Source organism: Colobus angolensis, unplaced genomic scaffold, assembly GCF_000951035.1.
Source record: "Colobus angolensis palliatus isolate OR3802 unplaced genomic scaffold, Cang.pa_1.0 Scaffold603, whole genome shotgun sequence".
NCBI lineage: Eukaryota > Metazoa > Chordata > Mammalia > Primates > Cercopithecidae > Colobus > Colobus angolensis.
The window spans coordinates 423,177-436,303 of NW_012119633.1; the positions used below are offsets into that span (position 1 = coordinate 423,177).

General features: G+C 37.1%; 1 pseudogene; it reads right to left on the reverse strand.

Moving 5' to 3' along the window:
* Positions 1-5,330: 5,330 nt before the first annotated feature.
* LOC105527038 lies at positions 5,331-6,010 on the reverse strand (annotated as a pseudogene).
* Between the last annotated feature and the right edge of the window lie 7,117 nt (positions 6,011-13,127).

Consider the following 13,127-nt stretch of genomic DNA (forward strand, 5'->3'; position numbering starts at 1 on the left):
TCCTGCAAAATTGTATATGAAGAGATCATCCCCAAATGGGGATGATAGCACTGAAATACATGCTACACTTCTATCCAAGAAGATTATCCTTAAGTGGTGATGGCAGAGCTGAAAAGCACAAGTGAGGATGATCTCCTTGTGTAGAATCTTGAAAGGGTTCTCTCTATTTCCTGAATTTGACCGTTGGCTTCTTTAGCAAGTTTGTGGACGTTTTAATGAACAATATCCTAAAATATGCTTTACAAGGTGTTTGTTTTCTTTCTGTTCCTTTCAGGGATGCCAATGATTCATAAATTTGGCCTCTTTACATAATCTCATATTTATTGGAGGTTTTATTTATTCTTTTCATGTTTTTGTCTTTATTTTTGTCTGGCTGTCTTATTTCAGAGAGCCATTCTTCAGGTTCTGAGATTCTTTCCTCAGCCTCGTATAGTCTGCTGTTAATGCTTGTTATAGCATTGTGAAATTCCTGTAGTGTGTTTTTCAGCTATATTAGGTCAGTTAGATTCTTTTTTATACTGCCTATTTTGCCTGTCAGCTCCTGTATTCTTTTATTGTGCTTCCTGCTGATGAGTGGGGGTTCGGGATTCCCAGGGAAGAGGGGCTAGACTCATCTTTGGTGGTTGCTGTGTGCTGGAGGTGCCAGCATAGTGACTAGGTCCTTTGTTACTTCCCCAGTCTGAGGGTTGTTAGGTGGTACCCCTACAAGTGCAGTGGCAGTAGGGTTGTGGATTAACTCTTGGATTTTCTCCTTGGAGAAATACTGGGCTGCCTCTGATTGAAGTAGTCAGGTGGGGGCAGGGTGGTTGTGCTGCAGTCCTAGGTTGGGCAGCTCCGTCCAGTGAGGAAAAGTGAGGACTGGGACCTGAATGGAGAACAGGCCACCCACTTTTCCTTGAGGTTAGTGCTTGGTGCTGGGAGTCCAGACCAGCCCCTTGTCCCTGCAGACTCTCCAGAGCCTGGAGACAGCAAGGGCAAGGAATGCGGACAGCAAATATGGCAACCCTCGCCTTCCACTGGGACCTCTGACCCAAGGACTTGCAGAGCTGCTACTGGCTCAGCCCTGGTGGGAGACTGCTGGAGATCCATGTCAGGAGGACCCGCCCAGTGAGAAGATACAGGATTGGAGATCCATGTAACAAACAGTCTGACCACTTTTCCATAGGGCTGCTGAAGTATGCTGGAGGTCTGCTCCAGACTCTAATCATCTTGGAATTTCCATTATCTGTTGCCAGCCCAAACACACTAGCAGAAAGTCCTGGTTGGGAAGTCCCTCCCAGTGAGGAGGAATGGGATTAGGGGCCTGTGTAAAAAAGTAATCTGGTGCCTTTTCTGTAGAGCAGTTGTACTGTGCTATGCTGGGAGTCCACTCCAGCCCCAGTTGCCTTAGACTCTCCAAAGCCTGAAGGAAATTCAGGCAACAATGAATTTGGCAACAATGACAAAGGCTGTGAAATAGTGAAGATGGTGGGCCACCCCTCCCTCTGGGAGTTCCATTTCAGGGAGGCCTAGAGCTGCTGCTATCCAGGAAATACCAGTGGGGGAGGCTGAAGACCCTGATGGGAAGACCTATCCCATTCAGGAGAAACAGGATCCGGGACTCACATAAAAAAGCAATCTAGTCACTTTTTCATAGGGTAGCTGCACTGTGCCAGCTCCAGCCCTTAGCTGGCTCAGACTTTCTAAGGTCTGAAGCCAACAATGGCTAAGGTTGCAAAATAGCAAAGATGGTGGCCACCCCTCCCTCTGGGGGTCATGTCTCAGGGAGGTGTAATGCTGCTACTGGTGGCTGGCTGTGGTTCCAAGTCACCTTGTGGTATCCTGCAAGGTACCACAGGAGCAGGGCCTGCAGCTAGTCACTGCTCAGTCCCCGGGATTCAGCCGTTTTCCTGGGTTACGTATGGGAGTCTAATCTCCTGCTTTGCTACAGTTGCAGCTGCTTTGCTGGTGAGCATGGGTATCTAAGACTCCTTGGGCTCTATGCTCGCCTGAGCAGCTGTTCTGCCAAGACTCCATGTAGCTCTCTGCATGTCAGACTGCAGGCCCTGGTGGAGTGGGTACACAAGGGGATCGCCTGACCTGAGGGTTCCAAATATCCGTGGGGGAAATGTGGGTTCCTCGAGGTTCCTTACCCTCTCAGCACTTCCCTGGGTAGGGGAAGCCCCCTGACTCCGTGTCTCTCCCAGATGGGTGGTCATCCTGCCTTACTTTTCTTTGTTTCCTTGATGAATTCCCATGCGTGTACCTGGATGTTTCAGTTGAAGGTGTTACATTTACTTAGCCCTTCTATTTCTCTCCGTGAGTGCAGTACACATTAGTTGCTTTTAGTCAACTATCTTGGCCAGCCTCCAGCATACATTTCTTAAGCAGAAAACAAAAGGCATTAATCATAAAGGAAAAAATTTAATAAACTAGACCATCAATGTTAAGATGTCTGTTATTCAAGAACTCTAAATGCTAACATTTAGGGACCTGCTTGCCTTACTGCCCAATTAGCTGATATTGAAGCTTATGAGTCTATAAGCCTTAAGACCCTTAACAGATGAACACAGAACAAATGAACACAAATAAGTGAACATGGAACAGATAAGAGATGTCAGCAATCATTTGTTGAAGGCTAAAATGACTGTGTAGGAGTAGTCCAATGAGAAGTGAACCTATGTGCATCTTTCTCTGACATGAGCTAAGTCAGTTGGCCACATCTCTATCCACTTTTCATCTTCTCTTATTTTTCTAAGGATAACAATTCTAATTTTTGTGAGTTTTTTTTCTGTTCATAGCCTTGTGTTTATTTTCTCCCATGTCCTTTTCTTTATTTGCTTGGGTCTCTATCACAATAAAGGCTTAAAAAAATTCCCTTACTGAAAATTGGCTAGCCATAAGTAGAAAGCTGAAACTTGGTCCTTTCCTTACTCCTTATATGAAAATTAATTCAAGATGGATTAGAGACATAAATGTTAGACCTAATACCACAAAATCCCTAGAATAAAACCTAGGTAGTACCATTCAGGACATAGGCATGGGCAAGGACTTCATGTCTAAAACACCAAAAGCAATGGCAACAAAAGCCAAAATTGACATATGGGATCTAACTAAACTAAAAGGCTTCTGCACAGCAAAAGAAACTACCATCAGAGTGCACAGGCAACCTACAGAATGGGAGAAAATTTTTGCAATCTACTCATCTGACAAAGGGCTAATATCCAGAACCTACAAAAAACTCAAACAAATTTACAAGAGAAAAACAAACAACCCCATCAAAAAGTGGGCAAAGGACATGAACAGACATTTCTCAAAAGAAGACATTCATACAGCCAACAGACACATGAAAAAATGCTCAGCATCACTCGCCATCAGAGAAATGCAAGTCAAAACCACAATGAGATACCATCTCACACCAGTTAGAATGGCAATCATTAAAAAATCAGGAAACAACAGGTGTTGGAGAGGATGTGGAGAAATAGGAACACTTTTACCCTGTTGGTGGGATTGTAAACTAGTTCAACCATTATGGAAAACAGTATGGCGATTCCTCAAGGATCTAGAACTAGATGTACCATATGACCCAGCCATCCCATTACTGGGTATATACCCAAAGGATCATAAATCATGCTGCTATAAAGACACATGTACATGTATGTTTATTGTGGCACTATTCACAATAGCAAAGACTTGGAATCAACCAAAATGTCCATCAGTGACAGACTGGATTAAGAAAATGTGGCACATATACACCATGGAATACTATGCTGCCATAAAAAAGGATGAGTTTGTGTCCTTTGTAGGGACATGGATGCAGCTGGAAACCATCATTCTTAGCAAACTATCACAAGAACAGAAAACCAAACACCGCATGTTCTCACTTATAGGTGGGAACTGAACAATGAGATCACTTGGACTCGGGAAGGGGAACATGACACACCGGGGCCTATCATGGGGAGGGGGGAGGGGGGAGAGATTGCATTGGGAGTTATACCTGATGTAAATGACGAGTTGATGGGTGCTGATGAGTTGATGGTGCAGCACACCAACACGGCACAAGTATACACATGTAACAAACCTGCACGTTATGCACATGTACCCTAGAACTTAAAGTATAATAAAAAAGAAAAAAAAAATTCCCTTACTATTATTTTAAGGGGATTTCAGGAAAGAGCATGAATAAATGTTTATGTGTATTCTTCCATGCTCAACCTATAATCTTCAGGTGATTTGGGGGTAGACTAAACTTTGAGAACACTAGGCTATATCCACCAATGTGATATTAACCAACAAGAGAGAATACAAGACTGATTCTTTTTTATGACATATTTAAATTTCCAGGATCTATGTCTTGTGCGCTGATAGTTATTTTTATGGTATGTTTTTTAAAAAACTGTTACAAATTTATTCTTACAGTTTGGGAATGATATTTTGATCCATATAGATTGGTTTGTTCAATTAAAATTTATTTCTTGATTATGTTACATGTATAATTATATATGGAGAAAACATGAAAAGGGATACCAGGATTTGAGTAAAAGATAAAGATTTATAATAAAAGCAAATCCTTTACTTAATTTTTGGGACCACTTTGAACCTTATTGAAGTGTCATATTTCTTCAATCATTCTGATTTCATAAAGAATGTCAGTTTTTCTATGTCTGTTATAGATAAGTAATATGCATTACATTTTTATTTTTTAATTATACAAGTAATACATGCTGACTGATAAAAAATCTTGCAATCTGTCAGTAAGACACACAGGTTTAATCTTTCACCTTTTACCCACCATATTCTCCTCCAAAGACACTATTTTAACTTTTTTAGTATGTGTTTTTCTTTCTAAAAAGTTGTATGCATTTTTGAGCAAAGATCTATGTTATGATTTATAAACAAGTTTTAAAAATTCATCTATTATATTTTCAGGCCTTAGAATAATTTTCTTTTCTTTCTTTGTTTTCTTTTTTCTTTTCTTTTTTTTTCTTTTTCTTTTTTTTTTTTTTTGAGACAACATCTTGATCTGTCACCCAGGTTGAAGTGCAGTGGCGCAGGCAGGCTCACAGCAACCTCAATGTCCAAGGCTCAAGTGATCCTCCAACGTCAGCCTCGAGAGTAGCTGGAACTACAGGCACGTGCCACCATGCCAGGCTAATTTTTTATTTTTATATTTTGTAGACATGAGGTCTCAGTATATTCCACGCTGGCCTCCAACTCTTGATCTCAAGCAGTCCTCCCTCCTTGGCTTCCCAAAGTGCTGGATTACAAGCATGAGCCACTGTCCCCAGCCTTAGCATAATTTTCAATTGCTCAAAATCATGGTGATGTTACTTGATTTTATTATGTCTCATTTACTTTTCTGTAAGTAGATATATCTTTCCAAAAATGCAGTCAATTCCCCAACTTTTATATTGTTCTTCAAAAGCATCAGCATTTCCAAGACAATAAATATGCATATTGTACCAAACAACCTTTCAGTTTAAGCATGCGGAACATAAAAATGGTGTTTTTACTTGAATCATAAGAAAGAATACACACGAGTTACTGAAACCCTTTTCTCAGGAGGAACGACATTATACTTGCAGAGCATTCACAATCCACCAGGTAACTAGTGCTCCTCTATTCCAAATCCTGTCAAATTTGCCAATATTTGTTCTGGAAAGGTAAAAAATGCTGCAACAGTACAATGAAATGTTCCCTAAAGAACTCTTATATATTTGGTTTCAGGAATTTCAGTGATTGGTTCTCCTGAGTAAGAAAGATTTGCTTTGTAAAAAATTCTTGTATCTCAAATTCACTGGTTTTCACACCAACTGCACTGTGTCCCTGGTCTGCAAACCATTTCATCTCAACTACTAATACTTTTCCATATAGAGGAAAAAACATCCTCAATCCACTCTCACCTTTAAGAAAAGTATCCAAATGCTTTTATAAGCTTGTCTTGCCGTGCTTCCAGACTTACTACTTGGTGTTTCTGTACCTCAGTATCGGAATACTCTTCAATATCAAGTGAAGTTCGTGTACTATTCATAGTTTCAGTGGCACATGTCTCTCAAGCATATGTTTTCAATGCATTTGTTGGTTTACTATAAAAGATATCACGAAGAATACAGTTAAAGAGACATGTACGGCTACGTGGGCATGCCACATTCCAGGAAGCTCCACGTGTTCAGCGTCAGCGAGTTCATATAGTATCTTGTTCTTGATTCACAGATGCAGCATCTCTCATCTGTGGAAGCATATTATTTACGTATTTTGAACATTTTATTGTTAGCTTTGGCTCTGTGTTTTTCCTTTCCAAATCTTCTCTGTTTATTTTGGCCTTTTTTTTTTAATATATCAGAGGCCTTCTTCAAATATATGATAATATTTGACTTCCCATTCATATTAAAAAATGAGGCACTGCAAAGTGTATTAGTAGCTCTAAAGATGTTTTCAAACATATTAGGACTCAAAAAGTGCCTTCTATGCAGCACTGGGAAAGTGACTGGAGAATATGGTCTACGAAAACAAGGGGAGCAAATAGAGAAAAAGGAAGATTAAAGGAATAGGGAATTCAACACAGGATGATGGCAAAGAGAATATCCAGGATGGTAGATATGCAATAGACCTGGAGAGAAACTAGCCCAAAGCCGAGCAAAGAGGTAAAAGGCTCCAAGAGGGAATACTTCTGGGAAAATGGGAATTGAGGAATTACCTGATGTGTTTGCTCATGTGGAAAATAGTGTGGAAACAATGACGGAATGTTTGTTTACAATTAGTAGTAGGTTCATAAAAATCTAAGAATATAAAGAAAAAGATCAATTATTAATGCCTGCAAAAAGAAGAAATTATAAGAGAAAAGAAAAGTAATAACAGTATACTAGTCAGTTCAACTACAAACAAAATGTGTATGGTCATACCAATGTAAATGCTGAGTGCCAATTTTCCCAAAATTATGATATAACTATATGGAAAGCATGGGGAGGGGAAGTTTAGGAGTTTAAGTGTAAGAGGTTTAAATCCTTATCTACTATCATAGGAAGTCAAAAGGTAGAATTTAAGCGTGATTAATCAAGAAATAGCAATATAAGCATATTGTTTAGAGAAGTGGAGATAAGTGCCAGTAGAGGTAACCAAAACATTTGAAAGTTGTCTCCTTTGAGGAGCAAGTTTGGAAGTTTGGGAATAAATTGGCCAAGAGAACTATTATTTACTAGTTGTCTTCTTAGCATTCTTTTCTTTTCTTTCTTTCTTTTCTTTTTTTTTTTTTTTTGAGAAGGAGTCTCACTCTGTTTCCCAGGCTGGAGTGCAGTGACTAGATCTCAACTCACTGCAACCTCCGCCTCTTGGGATCAAGTGATTCTCCTGCCTCAGCCTCCCGAGTAACTGAAATTACAGGTGCCCACCACCATGCCCAGCTAATTTTTTTGTATTTTTAGTAGAGTTGGGGATTTCATCATGTTGGCCAGGCTGGTCTCGAACCCTGACCTTAGGTGATCTGCCCTCCTTGGCTTCCCAAAGTGCTAGGATTACAGGCGTGAGCCACTGTGCCTAGACCTTTATTTGACTTTCTAAACTATATACACTTTCTACTTAAAAAAATAAATTTATCTGAAAATAAAATGCAGATTCATGGGCCCATCCCTGGAGATTTGTACTTATTTAGCAGGGGAAGAATCTGCATTTTAAATGAACATCCCAAATTTGAGAAACAAATCAATGTAGCCCTTTTCTGTGCTTATTCTAAATATAGTTTTTTCAAAGACACTTGGAGGTTTAAAATTTTTCTTCTAATTTTACTGTTCTCATTTCTTCCTTGGCTTCAAGTTTCTTGATAATGTATAAAGAGGTATATATGTGCAATTTAAAAACATTTGTCCTTGAGTGTGTCTATTATTCCATCTTTTGTGTGCCTCCCTTTATAACATAAGCTCATTTGAGAACTCCTTATAAGGTCACATCATCTTTAGATTCATTCTCCTTCTATTTTGCTTGGGGATTATTTTTTGTTGTATAGTGAAAATTTTATTTTTGAGAACTTCCCACTTCTTAATACAAGCTTCTCTTCTAGGGTCTCAGTCCACAGGTTCATAACAACATTTTCTCTGAACTTAATTGCCTCAGATTACTTAGGCGTCAAGGGTTGCTTGATTTTAAATTTGTTGTCTTGGTCCTAAATTTAGGAGATGCCTCTCAGTCTAATTTTTGCCTTATCATGCCACAGGACACAATAATATAGTGTTTTACTAATTCTCCAGGGTGTTACAACTTTAAAGTTCTGACAAAGGAGAGTGCCCTGTGACAGATTACTGTAGCCTAACCCATGACCTCCACACTGATGTCAAACAACAAATGCTAAATCAATCTAAAACATTCATTTTAAATTGGAAGCAAAATATCTAGCTCAGAATTAAAGGAATTTACCTGAATATTTGGAAAAATATGAATCTTTTACTTAATGAATATTCTTTAAATTTCTACTATGAAATTCTCACTCATGATTGTTGGACACACAAAAAGAAATATTTCATGTCTATCTGACTAAAGGAAAATATTACTTCTGATGATTCCTGTTGCTATATTAATATTTTTAATATTTTATTTGGTTAGTATATTTTATTATTTTCATAAATTCAAGATTCCTGTAATACAGATAAAGCAATGGGCACACATGAAATCAAGCTGAGAAAATGTGCTTCTGATGTTTGAGGTATTTTTCTTTTAGTTTAATCAATGTGACCATTTTTTAATGTCAAATCATGTTAAACATAAAGCTTTTTGTTTTTTTTTTTGGCAGTCTTTTACTCTATCGCCCAGGATGGAGTGAAGTGGCGCAATCGCGATTCACTGCAACCTCCACCCAACAGGTTCAAGTGATTCTCCTGCCTCAGCCTCCCGAGTAGCCGGGACTATAGGTGCCTGTTACCACACCAGGCTAATTTCTGTATTTTTAGTAGAGATGAGGTTTCTCCATGTTGGCCAGGCTGGCCTCGAACTCCTGACCTCAGGTGATCCACCTGCCTCAGCCTCCTGTAATCGATTAGGATTACAGGAGTGAGCCACCTCACAAGGCCACTTTTTTTGTTTTCCTTATATTGAAATAACTGCATAATTTCTATCACATTATTTGTAAGCATTAAACCAATATTATATAATATGTATCTAAAGCATCAGCTGAATTGAATCTTTACATTCCTCTAATTAAGACACAGTAACATTACTGTGACATTTGTTGAATTCAAGTCTGATATTAAATTATACAAGAGCTAAGCCTCAGAAATTTGTTTTCTTTTCAAGCCCAGATAGAGAAACTGTTACATCAAACACATTTTAATGCAAACTCTATAACTTTTTAGAAGACATAGATTAGTGAGATTCAGTTCCAGTGACTGTGGGAAATTAAAAGTGGTTGCTAACCTGGAGACCCAGAACCTACCCATTCATATTTGAGGGTTTTCCGTACTATCAACACCAAAGAACTAGCTTAAGCCCCCAGCAGTTCTTCAACTGGACGAACTGATTACCTTGTCCATTTGGAGTGTTCAGGATCCATGGTGAAAATTTTCATCCTGCTTCTGAGGAAAAAGTGAACCAATTCAAAACATTATACATAATTCTCTGTACTTTAAAAGTCAGAAGAGATGATTTTTAAATAAATCCTAGTTGACCCTAAATGGTAGTTCTTTATAAATTTGGACATTTACATGGAGGTTCCCATTTGCGGTCAGTAGGGTTGCATTTGATTCTTAAGACAATTCAACTAAAATTATGCAGTATTTCTATGTTTCTTACTGTAAACAATAGGTCACTTTACAGACTAAAGTTACTATGTATGTGGCCCTGAAAGATGACAGTAGGGCACTGTTTAAAGAAAACCAAATGTCTATCTTCTATACAGCTGAATTGCACAGATATATTTAGCATACTTTATTTAATACCATATATCTGAAAGAATTCTAAAATATTTTGACCAAACGTTAACATTTTTTTCTTTTAAAGCAATATTTATGTAGTCATGAATGTAGGAAAATAATTTGTGACAACATCTCAGGAACGTGTACACACAGAAACTTCTCAAGCCAAGAGATACAGATATAAGCATATTCTATAAAATAGCAAATTGTTATTGAAAACAATTGGTAAGCTCATAAAAAAATTTATTTTAGCATAGAATTTCAGCAAGTTTAAGATGCAGAGGAATACATAATCTGTATAGTTTACATTTTCATCCCAAAGTAAAACATTATCATGCTGGAAAACTGAAAGAAGTCTGATTTATTTGAAAACACAAAAATCATTCTGTTCATTTATAGTCAAACAATGGTGTGGCAGCTATATTGTGGTCTAAAAGATTCTTTCAGAATTCTATATTTGTTTTATTTTGTCCACTTATTTTACTTTGCTAAATTTTAAGCAATTTAGATTTCAAAAATAAAAGGATTAAATACTCTTACTTGTCACTAGATGGCGGTAACTCCAGGATGGGTCTCAGGAGGCAAAGCAGTAAAATGGAAATTTTTGCTTGTTTGCACCAAAGATAAAGATACGTAGTAACTTTGACTGAAATTTCGGTGGAGGTGGCAGAATGAGCATATTTGTGAGGAGGAGAGGACAGAGAGCTGTGCATGTCTGACTTTTTTGTGTTGAGGACATGGTCCATTGCTTACAAGAGAATTGAAATAAAATTTAAACCAAATGAGGAATGAGAAAAAGGTAAACATGTTATATGACAAAACACAGAACATTTTCATTTTCACATATTGCCCTTATATACAGACATTTACTATTTATAGTTCAAACAGAATGATGTATGAGTCCTTGTTAATGGTGATTATAGCAGCTTTTGTTGCTACAGAGCCATGACACATAATTTTAACATGAGAACAGGTCACATCTTCCACATGATGTTTTCTTCCTTTCCAGACATTTTTGACTCAAAATGCACCACTTAACTCTGTTTTAAGTTGAGAGATTTGATAAATTATTTGAAAATGTACATCTTACTGAGTTCGAAATGAATTTTTGAGACACTGGGTGATGATGACTGGTATCAATGGAAATTTATACTTTGTGTGAAAGGCCTTCCCAAGACAATAGAGACAAGCGTGGTTGGCCAAAGTAAAAGCCTCATATTGAGAGACTTTAGTGAATAGCACGGTGAGCCACAGTTCATTCTTAGAACAAAACTTTTCAGAAGTTAGTATCTGAACAGGATACAAATTTCAGTGTACATGAAAGATATTTGGTTCTTTCATCAACCATCAATTATCAGTTAAAAATTTCCTGTTGAAGCACTCAGATTTCTTTCTGTAGCTGTAAAATTACATTGAGAACTGACATCCTGACAGGTAGAAACAGTTGCATTGCATGAGGAATGTGACATGTTCAAAGAAAAGAGAAGTGATCCGATTCCTTACTGGAGAAAATCAAAGACTGATTAGCCCTCACAGAGCAAGGTGAAACCTGTTGAAGGTTTGAAAAAAGAAGTACAATTTTGGACAGAGCAGAGCTTTGTATTCTTTTAAGCAACTGTTTTACTCAAATGCTGCTGTGTTTATCCCTGTCAGACTTTGCTATGAACTTGGAGAGAAGGGATGGAGATTCAAGTAGTGTTTTTTTTTTTTTTTTTGTCATTTGTTATTGTGAAGTTAGAAGTTAATTTTCTAGATGAACTGAAGGGCTCACTCTTACTTCTCATCTCACTCTCACACTCCTACTCTCTAGCCATATTTACTGTTATCTCCATGTCTCAGCGTCAAAGGCCATCCTTGCCCCAACTTTCTACTCCTTTCACCTGGATAATTTCAACTGATCCTTGATGGCTCAAGTGTCACCTATCTTGAGAAGCTTTCCCTGATTCCCCCTGTTAGGGTGGTCAGATTTAGCAAATTAGGATACAGGAAGCCCAGTTAAATTTGAATTTCAGATCAGCAATGAACAATCTTTTATATAAGTACATTCTAAATAGTGCATCTTGTATTTTTATTTGCTAAATGTGGCACCTTACCTTAGTTAAGAACTTTTTAGTCACTTCCAAAATGACTAATTTTCATTGACCATAGCAAATAATTTCATGTGAGAATGTCTTCATCATTGTTTGCTTTGTATACTTACAAAATAAATGAATATGACTTTTGTGAAAGGACTGATTACAAAATATCATTAAATTAATACAAATTGGCTTTCAACATAAAATTCTCCAGTGTTTGACTTTTTTTGACCCAATGGCACTGTATTTATTTACATGTTTACTCTCTGCAAAAGTGTGGTTGAGGAATAGTCTATCATTGCTAATTGATAAGTATTCATTGTTATAAAGCAATGTAACAAAAGAGATTCATAATTTATTCCCACAGAAAGGAAGAGTTTATGTCTAAGTATTGTCACTATAATTGACAGTGGATTAAAATGCAGTAATTGGAAGAAATATAAATGAATTTATTAGATCTTTTTGAAGATACTGCCATAATCACCAATCACTGAAAACATTTCTAGTAACTCCCTATTTTACTTAATAATGGATAGCCTATCTTTAAAACATTGAAAACAGATGTTACTGCATTATTTGACTGCTGATGTATGTAATAGAAATGACACACTAATTAATTTAGTGCAGCATAGATGTTCAGATTTTTTATCATGACTGACAATAAAGTTAAGAAAACATTCAATTACAATCAGTAGCAATTAATTATTTATTGATTTTACATTATGCACACATTAATACAATACTCTTAATTATGCAGAAGATGGGATCATTTTCATATTGATATGTAGACATTTGAATTCATTAGTTTTATTTAAAAACAAAAAAATTAAGTTTGAGTAAAAAGTGTTGACCCACACTGAAATATAATCCTCTTGGGATATTAATATCACATTGATTTGAAGTTCTCTTTAAAAGACTGCCTAAGAAATATGAGCTTTGAGGAAAATTGCATTAATTTAAATATGCTGTTTAATTATATATTTCTGAGGTGGCCAGTCGTCTTTTACTTCCTAGAACTGCACAGCTTTCAGCACTTAATCACATACTCTGCACAATGCTGATGAATGTCTCATATGTAGTTGTAGTAGGAATGCAACAAATATTTGCTGTCTAATTGTTGATCCTGAAAAACATATGACATTTTTATGATGGAAATGTATTCTCTGGGTTTCTGGGA